Source organism: Zalophus californianus, chromosome 2, assembly GCF_009762305.2.
Source record: "Zalophus californianus isolate mZalCal1 chromosome 2, mZalCal1.pri.v2, whole genome shotgun sequence".
In the NCBI taxonomy this organism is placed as follows: Eukaryota; Metazoa; Chordata; class Mammalia; order Carnivora; family Otariidae; genus Zalophus; species Zalophus californianus.
This window is the reverse complement of record NC_045596.1, coordinates 19,865,130-19,870,403: the sequence shown is the minus strand read 5'-3', so window position 1 is coordinate 19,870,403 and position 5,274 is coordinate 19,865,130. Positions and strand designations below refer to the sequence as shown.

General features: G+C 46.7%; 1 long non-coding RNA gene across 1 annotated transcript; it reads right to left on the bottom strand.

Moving 5' to 3' along the window:
• Positions 1-565: 565 nt before the first annotated feature.
• Positions 566-4,673, bottom strand: LOC113924192. The gene is made up of 4 exons (XR_003520572.2): positions 4,631-4,673; positions 1,920-2,012; positions 1,312-1,429; positions 566-1,215 (listed from the first exon to the last, which is right to left on the bottom strand). It is a non-coding gene; the product is annotated as an uncharacterized LOC113924192 (long non-coding RNA).
• Between the last annotated feature and the right edge of the window lie 601 nt (positions 4,674-5,274).

The window sequence follows — 5,274 nt, the reverse complement described above, 5'->3', positions numbered from 1 at the left end:
TGGTCATGGAAAATACCACAGAAAAATGTCCAGGTGCTAGATGCTGTGCCTTCAGAAAACCACCCAGTCCCTTCCCCTGAGGAGCTTACAATCTGTTCTGGACCCCAAAATATGAGGCTGTAATGAAACTTACCCCTCTTTGTCAGGAGTACTTCCTAAATGCCAGGCACGGAGTTGAGGGCCTCACATGTGTCCAATCCTCTACTTCTCACAACATGACGAGATATATGCCGTTATTCCCATGTTACAGAAAAGGAAATGGGAACTCAAAACCATTCCCTAACTTGTTCGAGTTTAGATGGATGGCAGAGTCAGAACTCACACTCAGCTCGGTCGCACACCAAAATGCAAAGCCTGTGTTCTTGCCCATAAGACACGGGACAAATAACATCTCTTGGATTCTGAGAAAGAGAGAAATTTTTGTGGGTGGGGTAGACATAAAGAGCAAAGATCTCCCAAAAGGAGAGTAGTTTAAGGAAGCTCACCTTGAACGATGAATAGAATTTATTATAAGCTTTCTTTTCTTTCTTTTTTTTTTTTTCCAGAGTGAGACAGCGAGACACAGCAGGGGAAAATGAATCTTCCAAGGTCGTGCCACAAGTCACTAGCCAAGCCTGGCCTGTCACTCAATGTTCTGAATTCCCAGCTCACTGAATTCAGCGATTGAAGCACGGGTGGTAGGACTATGTCAAATTTGTTTGGAATAAAACCCATACCCACAATGTTTCCCCTCTCCTCCTTTCCCCACAGTGTCCCTTGCTCCCTCCACAAACAACCCTCTTACCACCCCCCCGCCTCCCACCGATCCATAAACCGTCCCAGGAAATGCCAGGATCTGAACACCATATTGGCCATGAGGGACTCGGTCAACTTCTTTGCTTTCTGGCTGTTCTAAACAAACAAAGGGCAGTGCACAAGTTATTAGTAAATACCAAGGCTTAGTTTATTGTATAAAACTTCAATCCAACAAATAAATGAGCCATCAAGTTTGAATTTATGTAGCATTCAGAACACATTAAAGCCATCTGACCATGACAAAGGCCTTTCCTGCTTTGAATGATGAAGCCAGCATTGCAAATACCCTTCGGATGAGGCATTAAGCGAGGTCTTTTCAGTTTGTCTCTGGGGACTGTCAAGGTGGAAGGTAAAGGTTTGTGGCACTTTTCTAAAGAATTCTTCTGGGAAAAATCCCATCTTGGCTAACATCTCCTTTCTCTAAAAAAAAATGGTTTGTGAGCCCATAACGGTCAGAACAATTACAGTCACTCAGCTAGGGGTCATCTAGCCGACCGCCCCAAGGTCCTTACTTACATTGAGCTACTCCTGGAGAGACATCAAGGAACACATGACTTCTCATTAAAGGATGCTGGCAGCTGATCACGGGAGGCTCCAGATGCTGTGGTGGCCTGTCTCAGAGCAGTTTCTCCATCTGCAAATTGGAGATAAGCGAATGAGATGGTACAAGAAAGATCATTTTATCAATTCCAAAGCCCAGTCCAAATGAAGGTGTTACTGGGGTGCCTGGGTGGCTCAGTCGGTTAAGAGTCTGCCTTCGGCTCAGGTCATGATCCCAGGGTCCTGGGATTGAGCCCCGCATTGGCCTCCCTTCTCTGTGGGGAAGCCTGCTTCTGCCTCTCCCACTTCACCTGCTTGTGTTCCCTCTCTCGCTCTCTCTCTCTCTCTCTCTGTCAAATAAATAAATAAAATCTTTAAAAAAGAAGTGAAGGTGTTACTCTTAATAAGATATGAGAAATAGTTCAGCCCCACCTTCACACTCCGGTTTAGTTTCTCTTTCTTATAGTTTCTCCTATAAGCTTTCCTTATAGGCAGTGGAAAGTTCCTCATCACAGCGGGCATTTCTGCTTTTGCAGGGAGCTCCTGGGGTCTGCATCTGCTATTAATCATTGGGGTTCACTCACTGGCGTGGAGGAGCTCCATCTGGCCAAGGACAGAGACTCTCTGGCAGCAGGTGGTGTTCAGGCAGGCATTGCTTGGAGATGTATTGAGAGAGCCTAGGAGAAATTATATTTGGGTGGTTTTCTTCCCATTGCACCGCCAATTCCCACCCAAATGAAGATCAAAGGCAATATTAAAAGTACCGCCTCCAAAAAGCACCCTAAAAAGGTAGAAGTCCAATAAATCTGGGTGAGAGGGGTTGGAAAGGGAATACTCATTCAGCAAGTTGATCAAACACCCACCACGTGCGGGCACCATGTTGGCTGCTGAGTTACAAAGATGAATAAGATGCAAGGCCTGCTATCTGGGGGGAGTCAGATGTAAACAGACCAGCCCAGGAGTAGACAGGCTCCCGCTGCAAGTAGCAGCCCACCAACTGTGCCTTGCAGAGCCCAGAAGCACGCCCTTGGTTTCAGGGCCTTTAGGGTTAGGACTGATTGGCATGTTTAAGAGTTCCAGGTCATTTTTAGTGCCTCTTTCTTTCACTTCCACGAGGACCTGGGTCATTAACTTCCTCAGTCTCAGCTTGGGCTGGCTGATCTCAGTGGAGCCACCATGGGGTACATCCCATGCAAATTCTCTACTAGAAGGCATATTGGGGGACAGGAAAGAGCAGAAAGCAACCAAGGGTCCAAAGAGGACAAAGGAGACAAAGTGGTCAAACAGAATAAATGCAGTCCTTGGTCTCTAGATGTCTGAACTTTTGTGTAAGAGCTGGAAAAAATTACGAATATTTACAAAATTCTCGTGCTAGACTCTCAATCCCATTTGGACCCAGACCTAGATGACTTCCAATCTAGACTCTGAGCTGGGCCCTGCACTGCCCCCGCCCAAGTCTTCTACTTTTGACTCCTCGTTAAAGGCCTGATCTTTTGAAAATATGCTTTGAAGATTAATGTTCAGAGGAGATTATGGGTATAAAGCACCAAGTGTAATACCTGGAACCTACTAAGTGTTGAATATATGACAGCGACTTGTCCTCCTACTATTATCATCATGCCGTGGTGGGAGCTCAGAGACCAGAATCCAGCTCTGACAGAAGGCGCCGGGGTGGTGGGGCGGCGGGGGGGGGGGGCGGGGAGAGTGAGGCAAATTATCAGTGTATTCAAGGCAGGACCCAGGTCCTAAAAGAAAAGACAGAACCAGGTGAATTCCGGACGGTGGATCTTTGTGCTAAGCAACAAGGCTGCAGAGTGTGCGTGTCTGTCCGTCCAAGGGTCCATCCATCCAACAGAATTTTTCCAAGCACATCTCATGGGCCTGGCACTGAGGATAAAGTGATGAACCAAACAGGCATTAGCTCTGATCCCATGAGGCTTAGAGGTGGGGAGGATGGACAACAGTAAACACAGAAGGAAATAAGTCTGTCATGACACGTTGAGGAGAGCATCATGAATGTGATGCACAGGGTGCTCTTATGGAGAACCCTGGAGGAGAAAACCTCTGAGAATATCAAGGAAGTCCTGGTGACACTTAAAACAGACTTGAAGGATAAGAAGCCAGCCCAGGAAAGGACGTGGGCAGAGCGAAGGGAGACCTGTCCCACGCAGAGCTACCCAGCAGGCCACCCAATGGCCAATCTTGGCACGAGAGCTCACTTCCAAGCCCTCAATTCATGAGAGAGTGAAAGGTGGTGAATGACTGTCCCTGCATCATTGGTTTGGAGACTGGAGCCCTGGGGTCCTAAAGGGGGCCAGGAGGAGCTAGAACATCAAAAACAAGGACACAAGTAAGGGCCCATGAGTTGCCATCCAGACTCTCCCCAAATTCCTCCTGACATGCCTCGAAGGAAGGGGTTGGGTCTGGGTCTGGGGAACCTGATGGGGACAGGCCACCCGGTGAACTCTAGTCAGTCTGTTTTCCAAAGCCCCAAAAAGAGCACTACTGCTATTTACATTTCAATGTAAATCAAGCCGCCTTCAACCAGCAAGGCTGTGTAAACTTGCGTTTAATGTCAGGTTTATATTAATATTTGCATTAACAAGATTGATCGTTTACATAACAATGCATATGCACCGTCTGGGCTAGGTTTGGGTTTACACACATTTGCATAATGTTTACAGATTGATTGATTAGACAAACTGTGCATAAATCCAAGTAAACTATTCGTTGTTTGTTTATTTTTTCTATTGGGGCTGGGTAGCCTATATCTTAATAAGTGGGCTAAACTGAACCTCAGTCCTCTACTATAACCTTCACAGAAGACTTAATAGTTTGGAAAAGTATTTTTCGCTGAAAAAGAGAGAGATGAAATCATTGGGGCTATTTTGTCCTTTAATCTCCTGCACTGACTGGTTAAGGAGGACCCTGGCTGTAAACTATGCTCTAACAGATAACACCGGGCTGTAGGCAGAAAAAAACGGGATTCAAGGCCTCTTCTGCCTTTGCTGGGGCAGGAGAGTTTCTTAGAGACGGTCAGGTTTGGCAGGGACCTTGACGGGGCGTCTACACCGCTGCTACGCGCGGGTCTGGAGAAGCCAGGGAGACTGCAGCTTCATTTTATACCTTGAGCACCTCCATCTGGCTGAAGAATGATCTGGGTACTTAGCCCCCAAGCCCAAGCAGACGAAAGCCCGGAAGAGGACAGTAGAAAAGATTTTAGAAGAGAAAGATACCATGCAGAAAGAAATTAAAATCAACTAATTTTTTAAATCTTTGTTTCTTTTTCACGGACCTTCTTATGGAAAGTTCTGTTAATCACTTCCTCCACATTCACGGTACGGAGTCTGCAGGGATCCATGCGCGGTCCTGATCTGCGTTCCAATTCATTCCCACCGCACAAGGGCTACCGTACCACTCAACCGTGCCCAAAAGACCTTTGGAAATCATGGAAATAAACAAAGACCAACCAAATGAGAATAAGCAAAGGCTATTTATTACAAGTTTGCTATTAGCAAAGGGGTCCAGCCACTGTCGTTTGCATTTTGGCAGAGATTCAAAGGCAGGCAGAGGAGTGGGAAAGTTTCATCGTGGGAAGGGGGAAGGCTTCATGCATGTCCCAATTGGAGGCTGTTGGCCGAAGCTGGAGGTGGGCTAACTAGAAGCGAAGCATCCCTATGTGACTTTGGGTTTGGGGTTTGGCTTTCTCTGACTGGTATCTTAAGTTGGAAGTGGGGACAAATATTAGGGAAGCTGTCAGTTATTAATCAAAACCTGGCCACTTGGGGCCAGAAGTTGTCGTTTAGCTTTTGGATCGGTTAGAAGCCTGACTTCCCACAGAAATGACTCAGCAGGCTGGCTTCCGGGGCTGGTTATTTGAGATAAGGGTTTGGTTTCTTGGGCAGGCTGCTCCAAGTTGTGGGTCAGAGTTCTATTTTT